Below are 19427 nucleotides of genomic sequence, written 5' to 3'. Positions count from 1 at the left end.
AACGGGCCCAGGTTCATGGCCAGTCTCAGGACCCAGAGATGACCGGGGCCAGCCCACAGCCCAGACTAGACACAACTGGCTGCCCTGGGGCCTGCCAAGGAAGGTGGTTTCCCCCTGAACCTTTCTGCCCCTGACAGCAACAGGCCAAACCGCATCAGCATAGGCGAAATGCCATGTAGCCCATGCTTTGGACAGATCTCAGACCCAACGCGGATGACCTTGAGCAGGCTTGGAGATGCTCAACCTCTCTTTTCTCCTCTCAACAGTAGGGCTCCTTCCTCATGACTCCATGGCATACACATACAGATCTTCATACGGGCTAGGAAGAGACAGACAGGCTATTGCTGTCCAGCGAACCACACATGTTGAAGTCACCAGTACATTTAAGCCTAGATGGGTCCTTTGGAGGTTGGTTTTAGGTTTTCAGCCAAGAACCTTTTTTCTGGGTGGGCACACAAGTCCCTCGTCGTCTTGCCCAAGTTCCCAAAGGGATGGGAGGATGCAGTCTGAGCTCCAGACCCTGCTCTTCCTGGGGCTTCACGGCGTTGAAGCTGACTATGTTGCTCCCCACCCCGCCCCCTTGTCTGCCTGCTGGAAAAGGCATCATCCCTGTCCCCGGACGAGGCCTGCACGATGCTGGAGCTCAAACAAGGCACAGTGCAGAGATGGAGACATTCCCTGCTGCTATCCTTCCCGGATAGAAGCCTCTCAATCGTCACCACCATGTTCTCCATCTATCAGATGTTCCCGTCAGCCCGGCAGGTCCGGGATCACCAGTTCCCTCGGTGAGTGCCCACCTCATAGCCAGCACAAGGGGGAGCCTTCCGTCTACTAGTTGTAGGACTTGGGAATGTCACTGCACCTCTCTGACTTTCCCTCTCCTGTCCGGAAAAGTGGAGGTGCTAAGAGGATGAACCTCGTAGGGCGACTGCAGGGAGTCATGGGAGGAAACATGGCACGCGCCTCTCTGGGGCCCGGCTCTTCAGAAAGGGCTGCTGGACATGCTGGGCGTCTTCGCGCTGAACATTTCCCTCTCCAGGGAAGACGCGTTCAGGCTCAACCCTCACAGGCCTGTGGTCCTTCTGGGTCTAGAGAAAGGAAACGGAAAGCTGGCAGCTTTCCTATTGGCAAAGGACCTCTGAGATGCCATCTAGCTGGTCCTGACTGTGGTCCTTGATGTGCCCAGGTCGAGGGGACACTGGGAGCAGGCAGAGCAGCCCAAGGGCCACTCAGGATTTGCAAAGTCCTGTTTGGGATGATTTCATTCAATCATGGCTCTTAAGCACCTAGGAATGCAGGCTCTCTCTAGTCACCAAGAGCAGTGAATGGGTAACGTAGAGACAATGTCTGGGTCTCCATTCTCGTCCCAGGGTCACATAGGCACTCTCCACATCCTAAGCACGCATGTCTAGCGTTCATCAGATGGGGCATCTCTGTGACCTACTCTAGGGATGAATGGATCCACCTCTCTTGGGACCATGAGGATGCACTCTACGATCAAGGAAGAACAGGATAGGTCTTTGGGTGCCAGAGGAGGTCCTGCTGCCTCCACAGAGCAGGGTGGGAGGCGACAGGGGATGTTGCTGGCGAGGGATGTTCAGAACCATGGATCTCCCAGGACTCTCGATTTCCATGGGAGAGCTTAGTGGGGCAGCTTCCTCTGAAGAGGCCAAAGAGTCCGAGAGAGGTGTGGACGGGATGCCAAGCACTCTGGGAAGCAGAGCCCATTGTGGGCTGAGTTGGTGCCTACAACAGCCATCCCTTGGATGGTCCATTCTTGCTCCGCCTGCCCCTATCCATATCCACCTCCGCTGACCACCACAAGTGGGGCCAAGGACAGAAAGGGTGGGGACCGGACCACTCACCCGTCGGCCTCCAACCAAAGCCCAGACACTGGTCTGCAGGGAGGATGCATGACTGAGGGGCCAAAGGACAGACCTATGGGAGGTCCCTCCCTCATCCCACGTGGTCAGCAGTCAGCAAGGACAGCTCCAGAGGGGTTGCAAGTGGGCTGGCGCCATTCTGTGGGGCCCACACCGAAAGGATGGTGCTGTGGGAGTAGCGTGGAAAAGGAAGGGAAGGCCAGGTCTCTGACTCTGCCCCACATTTGACTTTCCCCAGCACTCTGTGTCCCATCTTGGGAACCTGGCCTGAGCAGACACGGCAGGATATCGGGCAGTCCCTGCACACTGCCCATGTGGAGGTCAAGGGGGCCTATGTGCACGTCACGTGGCATGACCGGGACCTAAACACCCATGCCCCCGTTCCGCTGAGGCAGCGGGAACTTCTGCAGCTCACAGAGGCTGAGGCGGAGGGTAAGGGGCATTGCAAGCTGGGAAGGCCATCTGGGATGGGGCTCATGGGCTGGGTATTCCTTGAAAGGCCATGGGATCCGTCCTGTTCAGGGAAAGGCACATGGAGTGTCAGTGATGTGGCTGAATCGTTCCCCTTACTCCCACCCCCGTGTCCGCTATGCGACGCGTTCCAGCAGCTGAGCCGGCCAAAGAGCCTCCCATGGAGCGAGAGGCAACCCTGGCTCTGCATCAGCCATCACCTTCAGGGTCCGAGCCAGCCTCCCCTCCACCGGCTGCTCCAGAACTGGAACAGGGGCTCCTAGGTTACGGATGGTCGCCGGGTCCTGAGGCACAGACGGCTGGGCCATCGGCTTGCCTGGGAGTTTGCACGCCAGCTGTCGCAGGTGCCACTGAGCCCACTCCAGCCGCAGAGGCATCCTGCCAACCCAAGAAGCGGCTCAAAGAGAAGGAGCCTGACCTCCTGGACTTCCCTCCCAAGCTGGTGGCAGAGCAGCTCACCTACATGGATGCGGTGAGCAGCTGGGCCCCCAGGGTAGGAGGGCAGGGCCGGCTTTTCTTCTGCTCTCCGCTGCCCTATACCGGCTTTTCCCTGATGTGGACTCCTAGGATATAGGGCCAGATCTCAGCTGCAGCCCTAACCGACCGGGGAAACCCATCAGGGTTTTTAGACCTGAGCTTTCACTGTCCAGCTGCGGACTGTGGAGACAGGCACTGAGAAGGACTGAGGCAGAGGTACCACGCAGATGCAATGACTCAGAAGCGAGAGCCCGTAAATGGGAAGGCTCTGGTCCCCCGCGGGGAGGAGGGCAGCTCCCTGTGTGCAATCCCGTCCATGGGTCGCCCACCCATCTGCCTGGGAGCCTGAGCACCATCAACCTGGCTTAGGCATCTGATGCGTCCTGAAGGACAGGCTAGACACGGAAAGCCATGCTTTCAGCCACCAGGTGACAATGGGCACCTGTAAGGAGACAGGGACCGCAGGGATGAGCATTTGGAGGAGGAGATGCCCCCTTGGGAGCACCACCTGGTGCGGCCCCCTGGACATGGAATGATCAGGGTGCACACGCCTCCCTCCCTTCCCTTGCCTCTCTTGGCTCCTGGGGCATCCCGCACTGGCTTCCCTCGGAGAAGAAGAGGGGCATGAAATGCAGGCTCTCTAAGCAGGCTCCGGCCACATTCGCAGCCTCCTGAGCTCCAGCTCTGACCTGGGACCCCTCCCGAGGACATGAGTCTTGCATGGGCGAACATGTGTGGGGCTCAACACACCTCCCCCTGTCCCCTAGGAGCTGTTCAAGAAGGTGGTGCCCCATCAGTGCCTGGGCTCCGTCTGGTCCCGGAGGAACAGGCCTGGCAACGAGCACCTGGCACCCACAGTCCGGGCCACCATCGCCCACTTCAATGCTGTGGCCAGCTGCATCGTCACCACGTGCCTTGGCGACCCAAGCATGACAGCCCGGGACAGGGCCGTGGTGGTGGGCCACTGGATCCGGGTGGCCAAGGTATGCTGTGGGAGGCCCAGCTCCCTGAGGCTCGCCTGAGCCTCGGGAACTGCTCTTCTGTCTCGCTCCCTTCTCAGGGCTGAAGGCCCTGCTCTAAGGCCTGTGGTCCCTAGGCTCTTCCTCCCGGGGGCATGGCCCAACGTTGGGACGCTCAGTTCCCACGTGACGCCTCCTTTGCAGTGAGGGAAAATCCTCCCTCTCGCCAGCAGTGTTCCTCTTTAGGGCTGACCTGTGCCCTTCTGCAGCTCCCTGGACATCAGCTTCACCCGTGGGGGAGCCCTAAACCGAGGGGGGCACTAAAGCTCTCGAGCATCTGGGGCTCCTGCTCTCCCACTGACAGCTCCTTCTCCTCCCTCCCCCAGGCCTGTCAGATCCTAGGGAACTACTCCTCCCTGCGTGCCATCCTGGCGGCTCTGCAGAGTGCCTCCATCCACCGCCTGCAGAGGACATGGGACAACGTTTCCAGGTGAGGAGGCTTCTCTGCAGGAGGGGCCAGGATGGAGGCGGGATCTCCCACAGGCCTGTCCTTTGCCCCCCTCAGTCAGCTTGGACCTCCTGGGAGGCAGCAAACCCTGACCAAAGGACCTGGGCCCGGGGCTGCTCCTCTCAGCCTTCCTGGGGAACAGGCCACCAGGCCTCCTGCTTGAGAAATCCAATGTCCTCCATGCCCCACCCTGGCCTCAGCTGAATTCCATATTTCCACGTGGTGACTTGGCAGCCACTGAAGTCTCTGCCCATGGTTCAGCCAGAACCCCACCCAAACCGAGCTGTTCAATTAAGCTGGGAAGGGACGCCCAGGGGGACGCCCAGGAGAACGCCCTCCCATGTCCTACGAAGACCCCAGTGCTCAGAGCAGCCCAGAGCAAACCCTCAGCCAGCCCCGTGGACATGCGGGGCTGCTCCAAGAAAAGGGACTCGCACTCTACCCTGCCACGTTAGGACTCCCCTGAGCCTAACTTCTTTCCCTCTCTTCAGGAAGAGCTTCCGAACATTCCAACAGCTCTGCACAGAAGGCAACCCCCAGGGCAGGGAACTACTCATCAAGGTAGCACGGGAGGTGCAGGGCTCCAAGGACAGGAGAGGGGTGGGAGGAGGCGTGATCCTGTGTGGATGAAGTAGGGAATGGCCTGAAGCATTCCTCGGGGAGCAGAAGCCTTTGGCAGGAATGTGCTGACAGCCTGGGCTGAAGATTCCCCCTGGGGCTGGGACAAGCGGGTGCTGCCCATCCAGACTCCCTAGGCTAGATTTCAGGTCTCTCTGTGTCCATCCATCGAGAAGGTCCACATGGGGGCCCACATGAACGCGGACAGCCCAGAGGACAGGCCCCTGCTCACAGATGGGGTGGGGATGGGTTGTGGGCCACAAAAATGATGATCCTAAGAGGATCCTGAGTGCTCAGGAGACCGCAGGAGGTAGGTGGAGTTCCCCCTTCTGCCCATGGGAAAACAGGCTCAGGGAGGCCAGGCTCCAAGCTCCAGGTCCCCCATGGACTGAATGGGGGAGCTGAGATTGTTCTAGAAGGACTCGTGGCATGCTTCAGGGGAATGGAGCGTCAGTATCAGCAGACGTAGGTCGGACGTCTAGGGTCTGCAGTCAAAGACGGTGGGCGCAAGGGGACTGAGGCTATTCTGCTCTCAAGGATCTTGTCCTTGGCCCTCTAGAAGCGGCCCTCGAACAAACTGGCCAGCCTGGTGAGGCAGCTGCAGAGAGCGCGGAAGGGGCTGCCCAAGAAGGTGAGTGTGCCTGAGGGACAGGGCCTCCAAGGCCAGGGGAGAGGGGCTCCTCCCTGAGGGCTAGAAGCGTCCAGATCAGGACAGGTGGGACCTGCCACTCCAGCTCCACCTCCTGCCTGCCGCCACAGTTGCTCAATGTCTTCTTTCCTGGGGACCAGGAGGAAGGAGTCTAGCAGGCTGGGTAGAGAATGGATTTGGGGCTGGGGAGGGGCCCGGGGCTCCATAGCCAGGGGGTTTTTTGAATTTCAAAAAGCAGGCCCTGGAGGGGATTAGGAGGAGTCTGATGTTCTGGGAGGGTGAGGGGAAAGCGAATCCAGGGGAAGCAACTAAGGGTCCTAGGCCCTTTTCCATGTGGGAAAGTGGGGTGGGCCAGGACGCTGAAGTCTTTTCGGGGAGGGCCCCTGTGGGCACCAGACAGCAGGGACTCATCCCAAACCTACCCCTCATGACACAGGGTGTCGTCCCATACCTTGGCACTTTCCTCTCCGACCTGGTGGTGCTTGATACAGCAATGGAGGACTACCTGGAGGTGGGTGAGCCTGAGGATTGTGGAGGAGGGACCAGAGTCCTGAGGACAGGGAGCAGAGAGTCCCCGGACTGAGCCCTGAGCTCTGAGTCCTTCGGAGACCTCCCTTCCCCACAGCCTCACAGCCGCCCCTAAGAACTGGCATCTCTTGCCCATCTCAGTGCTGAGGGAAGGGAGTCTGCGCCCATCTCAGTGCTGAGGGAAGGGAGTCTGCACCCAGACGGGTGGCCCAAGACTGGGGAAGCACCAGCGCATCCTGAAGGTGAAGCTGCATGCGCTCTGTGTGCATGGGCTGCAGCCTCTCCCTCAGACCTTGCCTGTCGGGGACAGTGAAGTCAGGACCCTGCACATCAGCCACACTTCAGGAGCCCAGCAGATCCTGCCTGCCTGAGGCGTCTGCCGCTCCCTTCAGTCACCACAGAGTGTTGTGCTGCAGGGTGCTGACCGGGAGCCCTTTCACCATCCCCCAGTCTTCCTTCCTCTGGACCCCAGGGCTTGCCCTAACCCCAGTCTCATTGTGTGTGTGGCTTGGCGGCCCACTCCGGGGTCCTGGCCTACGCGCAGCCTCAGAACGGGTGGGTGTAAGGTGCTAGGACTGACCGGGGGCCTCTTTCTGAAGGACAATGGTTGTCTACTTTCCAGGGCAATGAGATCAACCACCGCAAAAAGAATAAGGTGAGCATACGTAGCCCTGGCTGTAGGGAAGGGCAGGCAGACCCTATCAGAGACGCCCCTGGGAAGAACATTGCTTGGCTCCATCCACTCCCCTCCATCTCCCATTTCCTGGGACAGGTTGCTAAGAATGAAGTGCAAGACCCATCGAGTCAGTCAGTAGGGATCCACAAGGGCATCAAGGAGAACTTCCCTTGATGGAGGAGGGGCTAATTCTACTAGCCTCTGAGAACAGTTTGGGACCAGACGAAGTTGCATGCAGGAGGGTGGTCATGTGTGCCAAGACCCAGGACCCGACCCCTGTCCCGCTGCTCGGCCCTCACCTGGCCCTGTAGCTTCCCCACCCAGGCTCAGGGTGCATCCTGTGCCTCTGTCCCGGCCCAGGAATACCGAGTCCTCACGGACATCATGCTGCTCCAGGCGGCGGCAGAGAATTACTGCCTAGAGCCCCAGCATCCATTCACGGCCTGGTTCTGGGCTGTGGAGCGGCTCAGCGAGGAGGACAGGTGAGGCCCACTCAGGAGCTGGGTCAGGCGACGTCGGGGTGGACTCTTTCTGCTGGCCCCGCCTGGGATCCTCCTTCTAGGGCTCCCTGGGCAGCCAGACACCAGCTGTGGGAAAACCCTGGGAGGGACTCCTGAATGCCAGCTGCTGCTCAACTCACAGGTGTCCCTCTGTCCTTAGCTACAACCTGTCATGCCAGCTGGAGCCGCGGTCCTAGCTGGCCAGCAGAACACAAGCACCAGGACCACTGGCTACAGCCACCATCAGACCTGAACCCGTGCACACTGGCTGAGCCAAGGATTGCCCCTCGGCCCCTGGGCTACTTGTGGTGCACGAGCCCCATCCGCTGCTCAACACCCCTTCCTCTCCCCTACAGAATTACTTGTTCTGGAAGGGGCAATATTGAATATAATTAAAGGGTTGTTATTTAACCACAACCACCACCACCACAACAACAAAAAGGAATGAGAACCCTTGGGATTAAAGTTTTCTTACCCAAATAATAATAGTAGTAGTAGTAGTAGTAGTAATAATAATAATAATAATAATAATAATAATAATAAAGGTTTTTATTTTCTCCTCTACCTGCCCACGTGTGCGTTTGGTTCTTTTATTTCCTACGGTAATGTACAACGTGTACAGACTCTCTTCTTCATTCCTGAACCCAGAAATCTTACAGAGTCAGCAGCTATTCAATGGGGCAGAAAGGAGAGGAGCCAGCCCTCCTCACTTCTGGTGGCACTACTCATTACTGGTGGCACCTCCCAATGCCGTTTCCTCAGAGGACAGGTTCATTTCTGTGTCAGGCATCTGGGCAAACAGCAGACACAGCCCTCAGGACCCCTGAGATGGAGACGTTGCAGGTCCTTCCCCAGGAAGGCAACAAACCCTGACCAGGCGAGTCCTGGAGAGTTCCTTCCCCTCCCCAGAACTATGTGCTGCCCAGGAGAGGGGCTGCTACTCTACCCTCTAAAGCAAGGAGGACGATGTCTCGCTTCCTTGGGGATATGCTACGTGTGCGTGTGTTTGTGCGGGTTTGGACCCAGTATTTGGGACTGACGGTTGTCGAGTTCAGTCTCCTGAATTGCATCAGCACGATGTAGGGAAAACACATGCAAAGAGATTCAACCCTGCCTGTGGAAGCTCCAAAATCTGAGGAAGATATTTTGTAAATGGAAGAAGGGCAGGCAGGACGTCCCGTCCTCAGTTTCCCTAGAGGCTCTCCAGGTTCACCCTTTACCAAGACTGGAATCCCCCTGGGATCCTTATCCAGGATCTCTGGATTCCTTTTCCCTGCTTCTTTTGGGTGAGGCTGGAGAAAAACGAAAGAAACTGGGAGGTGTCTCTGGCTCTATTCACGTCTATGCTGACCTAGGAGCTAGGATGTCCAGCCATCCTGCATTTCCTTACGCAGTTCTTGGCAAGGCCGTGGGGCCCTTCAGGCCCCTGACCCTCTTGGTCAGGTCCATGGTAGCCACTGCTCCCTGGCTGGGGCCTGATGGAGCAGAGATTGGTTCTCCCTTGCCAGGATAAAGGTTCAGATCCTTGACCAGAGAAACCCCACACTCTCCTGGCTGGCCAAGGGCACTGTCAGGTCCAGGTGGTTCTGAAGTCCCTGGTCTCCATCATCCACCAGGTGACACACCCATGTTCCACTCACTTGTCTGAAATGGGGAACTCGCCTGACGCGGTAGACCAACACACACATGGAATGTGAGCAGGGGAGAAGCGTCTATCATGCAAATGGATGCGAAACGAAGCAAGGGTAGGAATCCTTCTCTCCAGACACAACAGACTCTGAACCAAAGGGGGGAGGTACGAAGCCACAGAGAAGGACACTACTTCCTCGCAAGGGAGGCCATGTAATAGGAGAGAACATCTCGAAATATGTAGACACGCACCATGGGAGCACCCAAAGGCATCCAACAGTGCATAACAAACATAAAGTCACCTTTGACAGCCGTACCATGCAGTGGGGGACTCTAACACCCCACATCTGCTAATGGACACAGGATCCAAACTGACAATCAACAGGGAATCTATGGCTTTGAGGGATGCACCCGTTTCAACACGTAGATGCAGAACCTTCCACCCTGAAACAGCAGCATCCGCAGTGCTGGATTTCCAGTGCACATGGAACATTCTCCAGAGTAGATCACACGTTAGGGCACAACCCAAGTCTCAACAAACTCCAAAAGATGGATATCATCCCACGCATCTTTTCTCAGCACGATGCTACGGAACGCCAAATGAACCCTAAGAGCAACCCTGGAGAGACCACGAATCCATGGAAGTTCAATTACATGCTACCCAACCAGCACTGGGTCAACCCGGAATCCAAAGAGGATGTCCAAAATTACATGGAAGCAAAAGGACACGCCAAGGGTCCCCAACCTTGCAGATACAGCGCCAGGGAATCTAAGAAGACAGGATCCAGCACCACAAGAAAAATCCCCAATACCATCAGCTGACACATAAGGACCTAGCCAAAGCACAACACAGAGCTCCTGAGCAGTCGCTCAGCCTGGGCGAGTTGGAGCTCCTGCTGTTGGGTGCAGGCTTAGCTTCCATCTCGACTCTAAGTCCCAGCCTGGGGGGTGTTCTTTCCTTTCTCCCAGGACCATCCCCACCAGGGCCACTGGGGAATCAACCCTTCAGGGGGTTCTCGGCAGAGAGAAATGGCCCAAAGGGCCCAGGAAACAACCACCCCTTCCCCACTGGTGGATCAAGGTGGCCCATTAGCGCTCCCTCTGTGGAACATTCCACAGTGCTTTTGGGGGGACGACCCTCTCAGGCTCTGATGCCCAGGGTTTCTCGGCAAAGGGCAGATTCCGACTGAGTACCCCTGGGAGGGACCTGACACTCTGCACTTCCGGCATGCTCGCAGCTAATGCCCCGGCCACCTGTCCCCGGAGCACACGGAGAGACAACTTGCCAGCGGACCAGTGGACAAAACGTCCTCTCTTTCACCACCAGGAAGAGATCGATGCGCAACCGTCTGGCAGCCACAAAGAGGTGTTTGATTGTCAGGAAGATCAACAGCCAGGCAGGGCTTGGTCCACCCCCACAGGCCTCTCCTCCTCTTCTCCTCCAGAGTATAGGGAGGCAGGATGACAGGAAAGACAGTTTGTTCAGTGGAAGCGAAATCCTGAGCTTGAGTCCCTTTCTCCCTAGTAGCCTGGGCACTCCTACGCTGCTTCCACTGTGGCCTCTGTGCAAGGCCATTCGAAACACCAGTGCTGGCTTGCGAAGTTCCGGGATACTGGGCAGAAAGCGATGGAACACAAGAGAGTCCCAGGGAAGTGACAACGGGTTTGGTCATGAAAGCTTGAAGCTGTCAAAGACCATCTCTTGCCCTATGTTCCCTTGGTCAGAAACCTTTCAGCAACCGCTCAGAGGAGAGACAGGCAGGTACAGAGCAGGGATGGGGAACCCTGGGAGCCACTGTGGACCGAACCGTGGGTGTTTTGTTAACATGGGCTTTGATTCATGTGTGACTTTTCAGAAACAGAAAAGAATAAAGGGAATCAGGAAACAGAGGCAATCAAAAACACCGGCTCAAATATAGGGAACATACTGTTGGGAACCAGGTGGGCGGATGGGTGGAAGAGGGGGTGGGGATTAAGAAGACACTTACTGTGCTGAGCACCGAGTCACATACAGAATTCCTGAATCCCTACTCTTCAACTGAAACGACGAAAATACTGTACGTCCATTAGACTGTATTTTCAAAATTGTCTTTGAAAGGTGGGTATTAGGAGACCAAAATGAGATTACGCTCTGAGAGTTTCCCAATCAGGTCTCCTCAGGCTGTACGTGAATGCACCTTAAAGATCAGTGAAAGAGCCCAAAGACAAAAGTGACATCTGTTGATATGGAAAGGCCAGTGCCCACCTCTGTGATCACAGAAAACACACACCTTCCTATGATATTGGCTGTCGTAAAAGCATTTCACCGACGTCCCCTTGGAGCTACGCTCCTCTGGTATTTCCATTCTCCTTGGTTGTGTGTCCTCATGGAGTAGTTGAAGGGAATATTGCTACCCCGTGTTTGGTGGACTAAACCAAAGCTGGCTATTTCTAGCCCCTGGAAGACTGAGCTAAAGGGCCTTCTGGAAAACATTGCACAACTGGATCTCTCATCGTCTTCCAGAGAAGGAAAGGGAGGCCCCAAAGGGCACCAGTGGAACAGGAACACAGAGGAGGTTCTCCTGACACCAGCATCAGGATCCCAACTCCCTGAGCAAGAATGAAGAACCCCCGTCCCCCCACACACAATGGACACATATCACTGGAATGGGTCAGTTCCCAGGAAAAGCGAAATGCGGCCAAACATGGGAAGGTACACAATAACCTCACTGAAAGAAAGCCCACTGGGATCCCCTGCCCTGGGTCTTAAGTTCCACCTATGCATGAAGCCATTTGATAATCACAGGGGAAGGGAGGGAAAACTGAATGGGAAGCCACCAGAGAGGGAGAAAAACGATGCGAGGCTCTTCTCTAAGAAACAAGCAGAGGAGCCTAACAAATAGCAGGGAGCACATGGGGAGTTAGAGAGGAGAAGGGAGTTAGGGAAAACTGGAAGGGGAGGTGAACCTTGAGAGACTATAGACTCTGGAAAACAATCTGAGGGTTTTGAAGGGGCGGGGGCGTGGGAGGTCGGGGTACCAGGTGGTGGGTATTATAGAGGGCACGGATTGCACGGAGCACTGGGGGTGGTGCAAAAATAATGAATACTGTTATCCTGAAAATAAAGAAAAATTAAATTAAAAAAAAAAGCAAAGAAACAAGCAGAGGGTTGCTGGAGGGGAGGTGGGTGCGGGTATGGGACAATTCGGGCAGGAGCATAAAGGAGGGCATGCGATGGGATGAGCACTGGGGGTGAAACGCAACTGATGAACAGCTGGGCACTACTACCTCGGAAGCTGATGAGGAACTGTACGGTGGCTTACTGACTTTCCACAACAACAACAAAATACAATCCAAGGTTCTGTGTTTCCTTGATTTTCAAAGTGGAAAATACGGGATGATTTCTTTTCTTCCCTCAAGCAAGGAAATGACATAGCCTATTCACGAAAAGGCAATGCTCAGGACATTCTACCCCTTTCAGCCCTAAAGAAGTTTTTCAAACAGGCTTTCACCAGTTGCAGTCCTCATGCCCTTCTAGTCATTTCGGAGCACTCTTGACAGGGGGCAAACCCTTTTTTTCTTCAAGGTGACTCACCCCAAGCAGGTAATATCCCTATGTGCCACAGGAGTGACTACAGGTGCGCCCCCCCCCCCAACCTTTCCAAGGGCCTCACTACAAGTTTTCCAGAAAGGTGGCATGAATAGTACTGGCTGGAAGGTGGATGCTGCATGACATCCATCCCTTTGTTCACTTGAGGGATGACTAGGGGCAAAGTCTCCATCTCAGTCGTGGACGTGCCAGAGCTCTCCAGCTCCCCTTCAGACACGGCCCTGCCCTCTCTCCCATAGAAGAACCTGCAGAACTACGTGACCATGAACTGGGAACACACAACAAGGGTACAAAGGTCTTACCTGAATTCAGCTCAGCATGGCAATGACAGACTGGTCCCTCTTGGAGGTTGTTCCCAGTGTCCTTGAGGCATTCGAACCCCTTCTTGGCGGCTGACTCCAGACAGTGGCTCACCTGTCACAGTGGCTCATGATAGAGGGATGAGAAGTTCCTCGGAGACAGGTGTCACCACACCACTATCATCACCCTTTGTCGTGGAATAAATCTATGTCCCTCGTCGGATTAAGAAACCCTTCAAACAGGACTGGAGCAGGTGGCAATAAAAGGCTCCCTTTGAAGAAGGGCTGAGCTTGGGGACATGTCCAGTCCTATGTCTCACTGCTGCCATCACCACACACAGTGGTGCCCCAAATGGGCAGGGTACCATTTCCAGTACACGGCTCCTGCTCGCCCAAGGTACCTATTCCTATCATCGCGCCATCGCATCTGGTCAGGACCCCAGCATTAGGCCTGTGCGTCTCCAGTTCCTGCTGCTGCCTGCCTCCACCAGCGATCCTGTTTCCTCTCTGAATTCCGAGCGCCGCAGCATCCATCTTCCTCACCTTCACAAAACAGGATTGTGCAATGATTTCATGGATACGACCTGCAAGGCACAGGATGGAAAAGAAAAGGAAACTCACACCCTGGACATTCAGGATACTTAAAATCTTTGTGACTTGAATGACGTTATCAACCAAGGGAAAGCACAGTCCAGAAGTCGGGAAAGCATGTTTGCAAACCATGGATCTGGCAGGTTCTCAATATCCACAATATCTAGAGATCCCAGGAACTCAACAACATCAACAACAAGAGAAAAACAAGTCAAATGTGATGTGTGAATGTACACATGGGCAAGAGACATAACCTCAAAGCTATACGCAAGGAAGGAAATTGCAAGCAATGAGATACCTTTATGAATCCATGAGGTTGGCTCCCCATGGAAAAAGAAAAACAAAACAAAACACAACAAAGCAAAACAAAACAAAACAAAACACTCGGGAGAAAGGAAAAGACCAAGCCATGGCAAAGATAAAGAGAATTAGGAACCTTGCTGATTGGGTGTGGTAGGAATGTTTAAGGGCATGCTTGTGAAATCAGTATGACAGCTCTTCACAAAAATCAACTTGAGTGGGACACCTGGGTGGCTCAGTCTGTTGAGGTCTCAGGATCCTGGGATGGAGTCCCACATCGGGCTTCTTGCTCAGCCGGGAGCCTGCTTCTCCCCTGCCTGCTCTGCCTGCCACTTCTCCTGCTTCTGCATGCCTCTTTCTCACGCTGACAAATGAATAAATAAACCGTTTTTAAAAAATCAACTTTCGCACTACCATGTGTTTTAGTACTTGCCCTTCTGTGCTAGGTACCCACATTCATGAACAGGATAGTATGGTCCTGGAGACTTATCTGAGCACACCTTCTCATGGCAGCATGGTTCCTAAAAGCTAACCCATGAACGCAATCCAAGTATCTGTCCAGGGAGGAACAGATGTTGTATATACAGACGTTGGGATAGTATTCATTCGCTAAAGAGGACAAAAACATTGACATGCGCCACCCCGTGGGCGAACGTTGAGGAGGGTGTGCTAAGTGAGAGGAGTATGCATGAAGATAACCAACTTGGACTCCACTCTTAGGACCTACCTAGAGTGGACTCCGAAGGACAGAAAGTAGAATGGTGTTTGCCAAGGGCTGGAAGGAGGCGCTCGCGGGAAGAGTCTGACGCATGCTAAAGAGCTTTAGATGGACAAGATGCCAAGGAGATGGGAAGGTGGGTTCCAGGGAGCTTGGGACAAAGACATTAATGCTTTTTAAGACATTTAGAATGTACTCCGTGAACTTCATGGACTTCACGACCTAAAAATAAATTGCACTGAAAAGCTGCAAAGATGGAGAAATGAACACAGGACCATTTCATCTGGCCCTTTATACCCTTTCCAGGTAGGTCCTCTCTCAGCCATTCGACTTCTGCCATTTTCCTTGAGACAACATGGAGCCAACAAAATGTCCTTCTGTGCCTACTTCGAGGTTGAAAGACAGAATTGCCCCACCCGGGACAACTTTATGTGAGAAGGTATTTTTCAGAGTTAATTTCTTGAGACCTGTTATTCCTTGATCATGTTTTCAAACAGAACCCAAACTGAACATTCTCCTTCGTCTGCTTGATTTTTCCTTCCCTGATTTTTTCCCCCCACTCAGAACCCATTGTTGATGCAAGGGCTTGGGTGTTCCTATGCCTGTCGTCATCTACTGACTTTAGCTTCTGCTGTTTCCAGTTTTGCTTACGTGTCATTCCTTTACCAAGTCAACTTTCCCGAGGCTCATTATGAATAGTAAAATATTTTCGGCCCCAGTTGGATTGAAAGAACTGACATCGAGCACTGTGCACGTCTCAGCTACACAACACAATGACTTCATGTTCCTAGGCCCTAAAAGGATGACCAGAATAAGCGGCGTCCACAAGGATTCCTGACCATGGGGGTGGGCGCAGGGAGTTCTTGGCCATATTCCTTGGCTGTCTAGGAGTATGTTCCCAGGCGTGGAACTCTGGGATCCTACGGTAGATTGTTGGTTGGGAGCATAGGAGCTAACAAATGCCGGTGAGGACAGGGAGAACAGGGAACCCTTGGACACCATCCGTGGGAATGCACACTGGCACAAGTCACTGTGCAACACAGTATGGAGGGTCCCACAGTCTAGAGATGGACCAACGCACCAAACAGTGCCATGCGAAAGAAAAGAGCAAGCGTTCCGTGAGACAAACGAAGAATACTCTGAAAGAGGGCTGCAGAGTCATTGGAGAGAAAGGCCCGAAAGGCCTCACTGAGGGGGACAGCGCTGAGGACAGAATAAAAACAAGGGAGCTAGTCCCACACAAGTCTGGCTGCCCTGTGTCATGAAGAGGGAAGGAACCTCTGCCTTAGAGCCTCACTACCAGAAGCTGGGTTGGCCAGAGGACATGAAAGAGGCATCCAGTGTGGCTGGAGAGCAACTGGGAGCAGAGCAGAGGGTGGTGAGGAAGGCAGGGACAGGGCCTCAGGCCTGGGAGACAGGTAGCGATCTCTTGTCCCTCTGCAACGGCATTGCCCCAATACCCTGCATCTTCAAATGCATGGACTGAATGCCCCACAGTTGTTGCAGAAGAGGAATGGAGGCACAATTCCGCATGCTTCCTCCACATCACCATACTTGTGAGCCCGTGGTTGTAACTGAGGCTGGACTAGCAGAGGATTTTCCCCAACTTAGCACCCATCATTCGGGGAGCCATTCAACTCAGAATCTGAGTTTCTGGGCGCATGTTGGCCTTGCCACTGCCTCCGATCCTGGCACTGTGAGCCTCGATAGATGGCAGCGCCAACCATCTGGGCATGTTTTTCGCTTCAGATTCCGAGAAGAAAAGGGGAACAAGGGAGAAGTGGACCATGAGCAAAGAAACTAGGAAGTGCGAAACTCCTTGCCTGACATCTAGAGAAACACGAGGCATGCTATTTCATCACGTTGAGTAAGTACATCGCGTGGCTCAGAAGCCACTCGCTAACCACCCAGAGCTTGCAGAGTGATGCCTCCACCACAGGTCAGGATCCCTGGGAGCCACTGTGAAGGCTGCTCCCCTCATATACCAGAACGAGGGAAAGAGGTCTCCTTCTAAAGCTATGTGGGAAACAACTGAACCGTTTCACTACCGAGGATGACAAAGTCTGCATCTTCGTGCATTTCCACCCCATCATGGTGCCCCATTATAATGACGCCAAGAGGGAAAGGGACGGTTCCAAAACGACACAAAGCCGGGACCCAGGCCTCCTCGCAGCGTTCCTCCAGGCCACGTCCCACCCCTTCCTGCAATTCATCTGGCCTTCTATGTGTGCCTCTGATTTCCCGTGACACCGTCGCACACATACCACAAATACGGTCTACATTCACCCTAAGATGTCCCAAGGAACTAGATTCTCTCTGGTCCCCACTATGCAGGTTGGGAATGTGGGCACTAGGGGAGACACACAATGACTGAGGACACAGGAGTGGGAAAGGACAGAGAACAAACGTCTGACTTCAGCTCTGTCTCCTGAAAGGGAGGACCTGAGTGCCAATTCCAGAGCATGGTGCCTCTGGCACTTTTGGCTCATTGTGTACAGTCCCGGGGAAGAGAGGTCAAGAGCCAAGTGAAGGGGCTGCAGAGAGGGGGTGACTTTAGGAAGGGCCCCAGGTATTAGAATCCTGAAAGCGTGACCTCATATTCTTCATGATAGGCCCCAACTGAACTTAGAACTCTCGCAACCAGGCACCCACTTTCAAAGGGCAACCTGCTCTCCAGCACACTTGAGTGGAGACCTTCGACAGAACACCATGTTCAGTTGTTGTCTTCCTACTTCCAGGGGTGCTGGGCCCACAGGAGCCCAGAGCCAGAGACATGACTGCAGTTGCAGACAGTGCTTCAGCCCTCTTTTCCGAAGCTTCTGGTCATGGGGCCGGAGACACCAACAGGTAACACAAGGCAGCTCGGGGCAGCCCACTGGAGAGTGGGCAACAACTGTGGTCCCACCTCAGCGGGCACACACCACTGTCCCTTACTGTGTGGGAGCGCATCTCTCTCTCTCTCTCTCTCTCTCTCTCTCTCCCTGTTTGTGTGTGTGTGTGTGTGTGTGTGTGTGTGTTTGTAGAAGTGGGGACAGGGGATGAGGGATATGCCCTTCCTGGGCAGAAGCAAGCTGCCTGGTGTTGGAGGCTGGACCCATCTGTCATGTTCATACCCCAGGTCATAGCAGGCTGGATGAAAAGGGGAGGGTGACACAATGATAAGGCTCATGGTAGTCATGAGCCTTAGAGTGTCCTCTGGCTACGTCCTTGCTCAATGTCTTTTCAGCCATCCCTCTTAGCCTGAACTGGAGAACACGATGTCTAGTGGGGGTGTCCCCTGGTGGCAATGTTCCGGGAGGCTGCTAATGGCTCTTGGCCCTGTGTCTATGGGGCACTGCCTTTTCAGAGCTGCACCCCAGAGACTGTGAATGAGCTGGCTGGGGACTTCAACGACTCCAACTCGCTGGACAAAGGTCAGGTGTCCCAGGCCACCCAGGATCAGTGCTGCTCTGAGGTGAGAATAGGAAGAAGCTCCTCCACACCCAGGGCCCCCATGCAACGATGGGGACAAACCTGGGGCCTTCCCAGAGTGTTTCCACTTGACTATTCCACCGGCCCCACCCCAGAGTAACCCACACCTCCGCACATATGCCACACCTATGGGTAAGTAAGGGAGGAAGACACTCTTCACCTACGTGGGACTGGTAGAGAATAGAGTGAATGCTTTCCGTGGCATGGGGGGAAGTTGTTTTGATTTCTTTCCTCTGGCCTTGTGTTGCTTTTCACAAAGCCATGAGTATCTTGGCCTTTTCCCACGGGTTTTACGATTTTCCCTACTCATGCCAGCTAACAAGTGGAGAACCCAGCTGGGTTCTGGAGAACTGGCCCACGCCCTTCTAAATCCTCATACCAGATAGGGTGATTGAACCTACAAAAGGGCCGGTGGGATCAAGCCATTCTACACGTCTTTCTGGAATGTATCAACTCTCAGAACACATCGAATCCTAGGAGGTCCACCAGCTCACAGGCTCTTTCCCTCTAGGTCCTCACAGTCCCCCTTTCTAAAGGACGTGGTCTGCTACAGTGACTCGGTCTAGCATTGCTGCTGGAACTTGACGTGACTCAAACTGCTTGCCATTCCAGCAATGCTGCAAGGAAAGGGCACCTCAAGGGTCCTCACAGATGATTTGGGTCACTCCATCTGCCAGACCGTAGACCCAAAGATTGGGTGGAAGGCCTCCGATGCCTCCTGGCCCAGGTAGCTGGCTCTGGCATGAGCTGCTGCAAGGCTTCAGCTACTCCATCTCCCTTGACAAGCAGCAGGGACCTCAGGCCACCAACAACATCCAGTCCTGGTCTGGGGTGAGAACGGGCCCAGGTTCATGGCCAGTCTCAGGACCCAGAGATGACCGGGGCCAGCCCACAGCCCAGACTAGACACAACTGGCTGCCCTGGGGCCTGCCAAGGAAGGTGGTTTCCCCCTGAACCTTTCTGCCCCTGACAGCAACAGGCCAAACCGCATCAGCATAGGCGAAATGCCATGTAGCCCATGCTTTGGACAGATCTCAGACCCAACGCGGATGACCTTGAGCAGGCTTGGAGATGCTCAACCTCTCTTTTCTCCTCTCAACAGTAGGGCTCCTTCCTCATGACTCCATGGCATACACATACAGATCTTCATACGGGCTAGGAAGAGACAGACAGGCTATTGCTGTCCAGCGAACCACACATGTTGAAGTCACCAGTACATTTAAGCCTAGATGGGTCCTTTGGAGGTTGGTTTTAGGTTTTCAGCCAAGAACCTTTTTTCTGGGTGGGCACACAAGTCCCTCGTCGTCTTGCCCAAGTTCCCAAAGGGATGGGAGGATGCAGTCTGAGCTCCAGACCCTGCTCTTCCTGGGGCTTCACGGCGTTGAAGCTGACTATGTTGCTCCCCACCCCGCCCCCTTGTCTGCCTGCTGGAAAAGGCATCATCCCTGTCCCCGGACGAGGCCTGCACGATGCTGGAGCTCAAACAAGGCACAGTGCAGAGATGGAGACATTCCCTGCTGCTATCCTTCCCGGATAGAAGCCTCTCAATCGTCACCACCAT

The 19427-nt window shown here is 54.6% G+C and overlaps 1 long non-coding RNA gene across 1 annotated transcript in view; it reads right to left on the bottom strand.

Moving 5' to 3' along the window:
• LOC309857432 overlaps positions 1–19427 on the bottom strand; it is a 296182-nt gene that overhangs the window by 85724 nt on the left and 191031 nt on the right. Inside the window, exon 10 of the long non-coding RNA XR_014307711.1 lies at positions 12790–13370. This is a non-coding gene — a long non-coding RNA (uncharacterized lncRNA). The remainder of the gene's footprint in view (positions 1–12789; positions 13371–19427) is intronic.

Source organism: Mustela nivalis, assembly GCF_964662115.1.
Source record: "Mustela nivalis genome assembly, contig: HAP1_SCAFFOLD_701, whole genome shotgun sequence".
Taxonomy (NCBI): Eukaryota; Metazoa; Chordata; class Mammalia; order Carnivora; family Mustelidae; genus Mustela; species Mustela nivalis.
This window is presented reverse-complemented; position numbering and strand designations above follow the sequence as displayed.